The sequence below is a fragment of the Prunus avium genome, chromosome 4, assembly GCF_965620075.1.
Source record: "Prunus avium chromosome 4, drPruAviu1.hap1.1, whole genome shotgun sequence".
Classification (NCBI taxonomy): domain Eukaryota; kingdom Viridiplantae; phylum Streptophyta; class Magnoliopsida; order Rosales; family Rosaceae; genus Prunus; species Prunus avium.
In genome coordinates this window covers 8,441,214-8,453,776 of record NC_142287.1, presented here as the reverse complement: position 1 = coordinate 8,453,776, position 12,563 = coordinate 8,441,214, and positions in this window count along the sequence as shown.

Below are 12,563 nucleotides of genomic sequence, written 5' to 3'. Positions count from 1 at the left end.
AGTGTGGAATACACCAACCACTCCAATTAGGAACGAACTTCCGCTGAACTTGAATTGTCCAATTTCTCACACCTATTGATTTCAGATCGAGCCCAAAACTTGGGCAACATCATAATATGGTGGGAGGAGTCATTTGGTGAGTTTTGAGTGAAATCCAATCGCCAGAAGTATGGAATACATCAACCACTCCAATTAGGAACGAACTGCCGTGGAACTTGAATTGTCCAATTTGGAACACCTATTGATTTCGGATCGAGCCCAATACTTGGGCAACATCATAATATGGTGGGAGGAGTCATTTGGTGAGTTTTGAGTGAAATCCAATTGCTAGAAGTATGGAATACACCAACCACTCCAATTAGGAACGAACTGCCGTTGAACTTGAATTGTCCAATTTGGAGCACCTGTTGATTTCGGATCGAGCCCAGAACTTAGGCAACATCATAATATGATGGGAGGAGTCGTTTGGTGAGTTTTGAGTGAAATCCAATCGCTTGAAGTATGGAATACACCAACCACTCCAATTAGGAACGAACTGCCGTTGAACTTGAATTGTCCAATTTCTCACACCTATTGATTTCGGATCGAGCCCAAAATTTGGGCAACATCATAATATGGTGGGAGGAGTCATTTGGTGAGTTTTGTGTGAAATCCAATCGCTTGAAGTATGGAATACACCAACCACTCCAATTAGGAACGAACTGCCGTTGAACTTGAATTGTCCAATTTCTCACACCTATTGATTTCGGATAGAGCCCAAAACTTGGGCAACATCATAATATGGTGGGAGGAGTCATTTGGTGAGTTTTGAGTGAAATCCAATCGCTAGAAGTATGGAATACACCAACCACTCCGATTAGGAACGAACTGCCGTTGAACTTGAATTGTCCAATTTCTCACTTTTATTGATTTCGGATCGAGCCCAAAGCTTGGGCAACATCATAACATGGTGGGAGGAGTCATTTGGTGAGTTTTGAGTGAAATCCAATCGCTAGAAGTATGGAATACACCAACCACTCCAATTAGGAACGAACTTCCGCTGAACTTGAATTGTCCAATTTCTCACACCTATTGATTTCGGATCGATCCCAAAACTTGGGCAACATCATAATATGGTGGGATGAGTCATTTGGTGAGTTTTGAGTGAAATCCAATCGCTAGAAGTATGGAATACACCAACCACTCCAATTAGGAACCAACTGCCGTGGAACTTGAATTGTCCAATTTCTCACACCTATTGATTTCGGATCGAGCCAAAAACATGGGCAACATCACAATATGGTGGGAGGAGTCATTTGGAGAGTTTTGAGTGAAATCCAATCGCTAGAAGTGTGGAATACACCAACCACTCCAATTAGGAACGAACTGCCGTTGAACTTGAATTGTCCAATTTCTCACACCTATTGATTTCGGATCGAGCCCCAAACTTGGGCAACATCATAATATGGTAGGAGGAGTCATTTGATGAGTTTTGAGTGAAATCCAATCGCTAGAAATAGGGAATACACCAACCACTCCAATTAGGAATGAACTGCCCTTGAACTTGAATTGTCCAATTTCTCACACCTATTGATTTCGGATCGAGCCCAAAACTTGGGCAACATCATAATATGGTGGGAGGAGTCATTTGGTGAGTTTTGAGTGAAATCCAATCGCTAGAAGTATGGAATACACCAACCACTCCAATTAGGAACGAACTGCCGTTGAACTTGAATTGTCCAATTTGGAAAACCTATTGATTTCGGATCGATCCCAAAACATGGGCAACATCATAATATGATGGGAGGAGTCATTTGGTGAGTTTTGAGTGAAATCCAATCGCTAGAAGTATGGAATACACCAACCACTCCAATTAGGAACGAACTGCCGTTCAACTTGAATTGTCCAATTTGGAACACGTATTGATTTCGGATCGAGCCCAAAACTTGGGCAACATCATAATATGGTGGGAGGAGTCATTTGGTGAGTTTTGAGTTAAATCCAATCGCTAGAAGTGTGGAATACACCAACCACTCCAATTAGGAACGAACTGCCGTTGAACTTGAATTGTCCAATTTCTCACACCTATTGATTTCGGATCGAGCCCCAAACTTGGGCAACATCATAATATGGTAGGAGGAGTCATTTGATGAGTTTTGAGTGAAATCCAATCGCTAGAAATAGGGAATACACCAACCACTCCAATTAGGAATGAACTGCCGTTGAACTTGAATTGTCCAATTTCTCACACCTATTGATTTCGGATCGAGCCCAAAACTTGGGCAACATCATAATATGGTGGGAGGAGTCATTTGGTGAGTTTTGAGTGAAATCCAATCGCTAGAAGTATGGAATACACCAACCACTCCAATTAGGAACGAACTGCCGTTGAACTTGAATTGTCCAATTAGGAAAACCTATTGATTTCGGATCGATCCCAAAACTTGGGCAACATCATAATATGATGGGAGCAGTCATTTGGTGAGTTTTGAGTGAAATCCAATCGCTAGAAGTATGGAATACACCAACCACTCCAATTAGGAACGAACTGCCGTTGAACTTGAATTGTCCAATTTGGAACACCTATTGATTTCGGATCGTGCCCAAAACTTGGGCAACATCATAGAATGGTCGGAGGAGTCATTTGGTGAGTTTTGAGTGAAATCCAATCGCCAGAAGTATGGAATACACCAACCACTCCAATTATGAATGAACTGCCGTTGAACATGAATGGTCCAATTTGGAACACCTATTGATTTCGAATCGAGCCCAAAACTTGGGCAACATCATAATATGGTGGGAGGAGTCATTTGATGAGTTTTGAGTGAAATCGAATCGCTAGAAGTATGGAATACACCAACCTCTCCAATTAGGAAAGAACTGCCGTTGAACTTGAATTGTCCAATTTCTGACACCCATTGATTTCGGATGGAACCCCAAACTTGTGCAACAACATAATATGGTGGGAGGAGTCATTTGGAGAGTTTTGAGTGAAATTCAATCGCTAGAAGTGTGGAATACACCAACCACTCCAATTAGGAACGAACTGCCGTTGAACTTGAATTGTGCAATTTCTCCCACCAATTGATTTCTGATCGAGCCCCAAACTTGGGCAACATCATAATATGGTGGGAAGAGTCATTTGGTGAGTTTTGAGTGAAATCCAATCGCTAGAAGTATGGAATACACCAACCACTCCAATTAGGAACGAACTGCCGTTGAACTTGAATTGTCCAATTTCTCACACCTATTGATTTCGGATCGAGCCCAAAATTTGGGCAACATCATAATATGATGGGAGGAGTCATTTGGTGAGTTTTGAGTGAAATCAAATCGCTAGAAGTGTGGAATACACCAACCACTCCAATTAGGAACGAACTGCCCTTGAAATTGAATTGTCCAATTTGGAACACCTATTGATTTCGGATCGAGCCCAAAACTTGGGCGACATCATAATGTGGTGGGAGGAGTCATTTGGTGAGTTTTGAGTGAAATCCAATCGTTAGAAGTATGGAATACACCAACCACTCCAATTAGGAACGAACTGCCGTTGAACTTGAATTGTCCAATTTGGAACACCTATTGATTTCGGATCGAGACCAAAACTTGGGCAACATCATAATATGGTGGGAGGTGTTATTTAGTGAGTTTTGAGTGAAATCCAATCGCTAGAAGTATGGAATACACCAACCACTCCAATTAGGAACGAACTGCCATTGAACTTGAATTGTCCAATTTCCCACACCTATTGATTTCGGATCGAGCCCAAAACTAGGGCAACATCATAATATGGTGGGAGGAGTCATTTGGTGAGTTTTGAGTGAAATCCAATCGCAAGAAGTATGGAATACACCAACCACTCCAATTAGGAACGAACTGCCGTTGAACTTGAATTGTGCAATTTCTCCCACCAATTGATTTCTGATCGAGCCCCAAACTTGGGCAACATCATAATATGGTGGGAAGAGTCATTTGGTGAGTTTTGAGTGAAATCCAATCGCTAGAAGTGTGGAATACACCAACCACTCCAAATAGGAACGAACTGCCGTTGAACTTGAATTGTCCAATTTCTCACACCTATTGATTTCGGATCGAGCCCAAAACTAGGGCAACATCATAATATGGTGGGAGGAGTCATTTGGTGAGTTTTGAGTGAAATCCAATCGCAAGAAGTATGGAATACACCAACCACTCCAATTAGGAACGAACTGCCGTTGAACTTGAATTGTCCAATTTGGAACACCTATTGATTTCTGATCGTGCCCAAAACTTGGGTAACATCATAATATGGTGGGAGGAATCATTTGGTGAGTTTTGAGTGAAATCCAATCGCTAGAAGTATGGAATACACCAACCACTCCAATTAGGAACGATCTGCCGTTGAACTTGAACTGTCCAATTTGGAACACCTATTGATTTCGGATCGAGCCCAAAACTTGGGCAACATCATAATATGGTGGGAGGAGTCATTTGGTGAGTTTTCAGTGAAATCCAATCGCTAGAAGTATGGAATACACCAACCACTCCAATTAGGAACGAACTGCCGTTGAACTTGAATTGTCCAATTTCTCACACCAATTGATTTCGGACCGAGCCCCAAACTTGGGCAACATCATAATATGGTTGAGGAGTCTTTTGGTGAGTTTTGAGAGAAATCCAATCGCTAGAAGTATGGAATATGCCAACCACTCCAATTAGGAACGAACTGCCGTTGAACTTGAATTGCCCAATTTCTCACACCTATTGATTTCGGATCGAGCCCAAAACATGGGCAACATCATAATATGGTGGGAGGAGTCATTTGGTGAGTTTTGAGTGAAATCCAATCGCTAGAAGTATGGAATACACCAACCACTCCAATTAGGAACGAACTGCCGTTGGAATTGAATTGTCCAATTTCTCACACCAATTGATTTCGGACCGAGCCCCAAACTTGGGCAACATCATAATATGGTTGAGGAGTCTTTTGGTGAGTTTTGAGAGAAATCCAATCGCTAGAAGTATGGAATATGCCAACCACTCCAATTAGGAACGAACTGCCGTTGAACTTGAATTGCCCAATTTCTCACACCTATTGATTTCGGATCGAGCCCAAAACATGGGCAACATCATAATATGGTGGGAGGAGTCATTTGGTGAGTTTTGAGTGAAATCCAATCGCTAGAAGTATGGAATACACCAACCACTCCAATTAGGAACGAACTGCCGTTGGAATTGAATTGTCCAATTTCGAACACCTATTGATTTCGGATCGAGCCCAAAACTTGGGCAACTTCATAATATGTTGGGAGGAGTCATTTGGTGAGTTTTGAGTGAAATCCAATCGCTAGAAGTATGGAATACACCAACCACTCCAATTAGGAACGAACTGCCGTTGAACTTGAATTGTCCAATTTCGAACACCTATTGATTTCGGATCGCGCCCCAAACCTGGGCAACATCATAATATATTGGAAGGAGTCATTTGGTGAGTTTTGAGTGAAACCCAATCTTTAGAAGTATGGAATACACCAACCACTCCAATTAGGAACGAACTGCCGTTGAACTTGAATTGTCCAATTTCGAACACCTATTGATTTCAGATCGTGCCCAAAACTTGGGCAACATCATAATATGGTGGGAGGAGTCATTTGGTGAGTTTTGAGTGAAATCCAATCGCTAGAAGTATGGAATACACCAACCACACCAATTAGGAACGCACTGCCGTTGAACTTGAATTGTCCAATTTCGAACATCTATTGATTTCGGATCGAGCCCAAAACTTGGGCAACATCATAATATGGTGGGAGGAGTCATTTGGTGAGTTTTGAGTGAAATCCAATCGCTAGAAGTATGGAATACACCAACCACTCCAATTAGGAACGAACTGCCGTTGAACTTGAATTGTCCAATTTCTCACACCTATCGATTTCGGATCGAGCCCAAAACTTGGGCAACTTCATAATATGTTGGGAGGAGTCATTTGGTGAGTTTTGAGTGAAATCCAATCGCTAGAAGTATGGAGTACACCAACCACTCCAATTAGGAACGCACTGCCGTTGAACTTGAATTGTCCAATTTGGAACACCTATTGATTTCGGATCGAGCCCAAAACCTGGGCAACATCATAATAGGGTGGGAGGAGTCATTTGGTGAGTTTTGAGTGAAATCCAATCGCTAGAAGTGTGGAATAGACCAACCACTCCAATTAGGAACGAACTGCCGTTGAACTTGAAATGTCCAATTTGGAACACCTATTGATTTCGGATGGAGCCCAAAACTTGGGCAACATCATAATATGGTGGGAGGAATCATTTGGTGAGTTTTGAGTGAAATCCAATCGCTAGAAGTATGGAATACACCAACCACTCCAATTAGGAACGAACTGCCGTTGAACTTGAATTGTCCAATTTGGAACACCTATTGATTTCGAATCGAGCCCAAAACTTGGGCAACATCATAATATGGTGGGAGGAGTCATTTGATGAGTTTTAAGTGAAATCCAATCGCTAGAAGTATGGAATACACCAACCTCTCCAATTAGGAAAGAACTGCCGTTGAACTTGAATTGTCCAATTTCTCACACCCATTGATTTCGGATGGAACCCCAAACTTGTGCAACATCATAATATGGTGCGAGTAGTCATTTGGTGAGTTTTGAGTGAAATTCAATCGCTAGAAGTGTGGAATACACCAACCACTCCAATTAAGAACGAACTGCCGTTGAACTTGAATTGTCCAATTTCCCACACCTATTGATTTCGGATCGAGCCCAAAACTAGGGCAACATCATAATATGGTGGGAGGAGTCATTTGGTGAGTTTTGAGTGAAATCCAATCGCTAGAAGTATGGAATACACCAACCAGTCCAATTAGGAACGAACTGCCGTTGAACTTGAATTGTCCAATTTCGAACACCTATTGATTTCGGATCGTGCCCAAAACTTGGGCAACATCATAATATGGTTTGAGGAGTCATTTGGTGAGTTTTGAGTGAAATCCAATCGCTAGAAGTATGGAATACACCAACCACACCAATTAGGAACGCACTGCCGTTGAACTTGAATTGTCCAATTTCGAACATCTATTGATTTCGGATCGAGCCCAAAACTTGGGCAACATCATAATATGGTGGGAGGAGTCATTTGGTGAGTTTTGAGTGAAATCCAATCGCTAGAAGTATGGAATGCACCAACCACTACAATTAGGAACGAACTGCCGTTGAACTTGAATTGTCCAATTTCTCACACCTATCGATTTCGGATCGAGCCCAAAACTTGGGCAACTTCATAATATGTTGGGAGGAGTCATTTGGTGAGTTTTGAGTGAAATCCAATCGCTAGAAGTATGGAGTACACCAACCACTCCAATTAGGAACGCACTGCCGTTGAACTTGAATTGTCCAATTTCTCACACCAATTGATTTCTGATCGAGCCCCAAACTTGGGCAACATCATAATATGGTGGGAAGAGTCATTTGGTGAGTTTTGAGTGAAATCCAATCGCTAGAAGTATGGAATACACCAACCACTCCAATTAGGAACGAACTGCCGTTGAACTTGAATTGTCCAATTTCTCACACCTATTGATTTCTGATCGAGCCCAAAATTTGGGCAACATCATAATATGATGGGAGGAGTCATTTGGTGAGTTTTGAGTGAAATCCAATCGCTAGAAGTGTGGAATACACCAACCACTTCAATTAGGAACGAACTGCCCTTGAAATTGAATTGTCCAATTTGGAACACCTATTGATTTCGGATCGAGCCCAAAACTTGGGCGACATCATAATGTGGTGGGAGGAGTCATTTGGTGAGTTTTGAGTGAAATCCAATCGCTAGAAGTATGGAATACACCAACCACTCCAATTAGGAACGAACTGCCGTTGAACTTGAATTGTCCAATTTGGAACACCTATTGATTTCGGATCGAGACCAAAACTTGGGCAACATCATAATATGGTGGGAGGAGTCATTTGGTGAGTTTTGAGTGAAATCCAATCGCTAGAAGTATGGAAAACACCAACCACTCCAATTAGGAACGATCTGCCGTTGAACTTGAATTGTCCAATTTCTCACACCTATTGATTTCGGACCGAGCCGCAAACTTGGACAACATCATAATATGGTGGGAGGAGTCATTTGGTGAGTTTTGAGTGAAATCCAATCGCTAGAAGTGTGGAATACACCAACCACTCCAATTAGGAACGAACTGCCCTTGAAATTGAATTGTCCAATTTGGAACACCTATTGATTTCGGATCGAGCCCCAAACTTGGGCAACATCATAATATGGTGCGAGGAGTCATTCGGTGAGTTTTGAGTGAAATCCAATCGCTAGAAGTATGGAATACACAAACTACTCCAATTAGGAACGAACTTCCATTGAACTTGAATTGTCCAATTTCTCACACCTATTGATTTCGGATCGAGCCCAAAACTTGGGCAACATCATAATATGGTGGGAGGAGTCATTTGGTGAGTTTTGAGTGAAATCCAATCGCTAGAAGTATGGAATACACCAACCCCTCCAATTAGGAACGAACTGCCGTTGAACTTGAATTGTCCAATTTCTCACACCTATTGATTTCGGACCGAGCCGCAAACTTGGGCAACATCATAATATGGTGGGAGGAGTCATTTGGTGAGTTTTGAGTGAAATCCAAACGCTAGAAGTATGGAATACACCAACCACTCCAATTAGGAACGAACTGCCGTTGAACTTGAATTGTCCAATTTGGAACACCTATTGATTTCGAATCGAGCCCCAAACTTGGGCAACATCATAATATATTGGGAGGAGTCATTTGGTGAGTTTTGAGTGAAATCCAATCTTTAGAAGTATGGAATACACCAACCACTCCAATTAGGAAAGAACTGCCATTGAACTTGAATTGTCCAATTTCTCATACCTATTGAGTTCGGATCGAGCCCAAAACTTGGGCAACATCATAATATGGTGGGAGGAGTCATTTGGTGAGTTTTTAGTGAAATCCAATCGCTAGAAGTATGGAATACACCAACCACTCCAATTAGGAACGAACTTGCCGTTGAACTTGAATTGTCCAATTTGGAACACCTATTGATTTCGGATCGAGCCCCAAACTTGGGCAACATCATAATATGGTGAGAGGAGTCATTTGGTGAGTTCTGAGTGAAATCCAATCGCTAAAAGTATGGAATGTCCCAACCATTCCAATTAGGAACGAACAGCCGTTGAACTTGAATTGTCCAATTTGGAACACCTATTGATTTCGGATCGAGCCCAAAACCTGGGCAACATCATAATATGGTGGGAGGAGTCATTTGGTGAGTTTTGAGTGAAATCGAATCACTAGAAGTATGGAATACACCAACCACTCCAATTAGGAACGAACTGCCGTTGAACTTGAATTGTCAAATTTCTCACACCTTTTGATTTCGGATCAATCCCAAAACTTGGGCAACATCATAATATGGTGGGAGGAGTCATTTGGTTAGTTTTGAGCGAAATCCAATCGCTAGAAGTATGGAATACACAAACCGCTCCAATTAGGAACGAACTGCCGTTGAACTTGAATTGTCCAATTTGGAACACCTATTGATTTCGGATCGAGCCCAAAACTTGGGCAACATCATAATATGGTGGGAGGAGTCATTTGGTCAGTTTTGAGTGAAATCCAATCACTAGAAGTATGGAATACACCGACCACTCCAATTAGGAACGAACTGCAGTTGAACTTGAATTGTCCAATTTGGAACACCTATTGATTTCGGATCGAGCCCAAAACTTGGGCAACATCATAATATGGTGGGAGGAGTCATTTGGTGAGTTTTGAGTGAAATCCAATCGCTAGAAGTATGGAATACACCAACTACTCCAATTAGGAACGAACTGCCGTTGAACTTGAATTATCCAATTTCTCACACCTATTGATTTCGGATCGAGCCCAAAACTTGGGCAACTTCATAATATGGTGGGGGGACTAATTTGGTGAGTTTTGAGTGAAATCCAATCGCTAGAAGTATGGAATACACCAACCACTCCAATTAGGAACGAACTGCTGTTGAACTTGAATTGTCCAATTTGGAACACCTATTGATTTCGGATCGAGCCCAAAACTTGGGCAACATCATAATATGGTGGGAGAAGTCATTTGGTGAGTTTTGAGTGAAATCCAATCGCTTGAAGTATGGAATACACCAACCACTCCAATTAGGAACGAACTGCCGTTGAACTTGAATTGTCCAATGTCTCACACCTATTGATTTCGGATCGAGCCCAAAACTTGGGCAACTTCATAATATGGTGGGGGGACTCATTTGGTGAGTTTTGAGTGAAATCCAATCGCTAGAAGTATGGAATACACCAACCACTCCAATTAGGAACGAACTGCTGTTGAACTTGAATTGTCCAATTTGGAACACCTATTGATTTCGGATCGAGCCCAAAACTTGGGCAACATCATAATATGGTGGGAGGAGTCATTTGGTGAGTTTTGAGTGAAATCCAATCGCTAGAAGTATGGAATACACCAACTACTCCAATTAGGAACGAACTGCCGTTGAACTTGAATTATCCAATTTCTCACACCTATTGATTTCGGATCGAGCCCAAAACTTGGGCAACTTCATAATATGGTGGGGGGACTCATTTGGTGAGTTTTGAGTGAAATCCAATCGCTAGAAGTATGGAATACACCAACCACTCCAATTAGGAACGAACTGCTGTTGAACTTGAATTGTCCAATTTGGAACACCTATTGATTTCGGATCGAGCCCAAAACTTGGGCAACATCATAATATGGTGGGAGAAGTCATTTGGTGAGTTTTGAGTGAAATCCAATCGCTTGAAGTATGGAATACACCAACCACTCCAATTAGGAACGAACTGCCGTTGAACTTGAATTGTCCAATGTCTCACACCTATTGATTTCGGATCGAGCCCAAAACTTGGGCAACTTCATAATATGGTGGGGGGACTCATTTGGTGAGTTTTGAGTGAAATCCAATCGCTAGAAGTATGGAATACACCAACCACTCCAATTAGGAACGAACTGCTGTTGAACTTGAATTGTCCAATTTGGAACACCTATTGATTTCGGATCGAGCCCAAAACTTGGGCAACATCATAATGTGGTGGGAGGAGTCATTTGGTGAGTTTTGAGTGAAATCCAATCGCTAGAAGTATGGAATACACCAACTACTCCAATTAGGAACGAACTGCCGTTGAACTTGAATTATCCAATTTCTCACACCTATTGATTTCGGATCGAGCCCAACACTTGGGCAACATCGTAATATGGTGGGAGGAGTCATTTGGTGAGTTTTGAGTGAAATCCAATCGCTAGAAATATGGAATATACCAACCACTCCAATTAGCAACGAACTGCCGTTGAACGTGAATTGTCCAATTTGGAACACCTATTGATTTCGGATCGAGCCCAAAACTTGGGCAACATCATAATATGGTGGGAGGAGTCATTTGGTGAGTTTTGAGTGAAATCCAATCGCTAGAAGTATGGAATACACCAACTACTCCAATTAGGAACGAACTGCCGTTGAACTTGAATTATCCAATTTCTCACACCTATTGATTTCGGATCGAGCCCAAAACTTGGGCAACTTCATAATATGGTGGGGGGACTCATTTGGTGAGTTTTGAGTGAAATCCAATCGTTAGAAGTATGGAATACACCAACCACTCCAATTAGGAACGAACTGCTGTTGAACTTGAATTGTCCAATTTGGAACACCTATTGATTTCGGATCGAGCCAAAAACTTGGGCAACATCATAATGTGGTGGGAGGAGTCATTTGGTGAGTTTTGAGTGAAATCCAATCCCTAGAAGTATGGAATACACCAACTACTCCAATTAGGAACGAACTGCCGTTGAACTTGAATTATCCAATTTCTCACACCTATTGATTTCGGATCGAGCCCAACACTAGGGCAACATCGTAATATGGTGGGAGGAGTCATTTGGTGAGTTTTGAGTGAAATCCAATCTCTAGAAGTATGGAATACACCAACCACTCCAATTAGGAACGAACTGCCGTTGAACTTGAATTGTCCAATTTCTCACACCTATTGAGTTCGGATCGAGCCCAAAACTTTGGCAACATCATAATACGGTGGGAGGAGTCATTTGGTGAGTTTTGAGTGAAATCCAATCGCTAGAGGTTTGGAATACACCAACCACTCCAATTAGGAACGAACTGCGGTTGAACTTGAATTGTCCAATTTCTCACACCAATTGATTTCGGATTGAGCCCAAAACTTGGGCAACATCATAATATGGTGGGAGGAATTATTTGGGGGAGTTTTGAGTGATATCCAATCGCTAGACGTATGGAATACACCAACCACTCCAATTAGGAACGAACTGCCGTTGAACTTGAATTGTCCAATTTGGAACACCTATTGATTTCGGATCGAGCCCAAAACTTGGGTAACATCAAAATATGGTGGAAGAAGTCATTTGGTGAGTTTTAAGTGAAATCCAATCGCTAGAAGTATGGAATATACCAACCACTCCCATTAGGAACGAACTGCCCTTGAACTTGAATTGTCCAATTTGGAACACCTATTGATTTCGGATCGAGCCCAAAACTTTTGTAACATCAT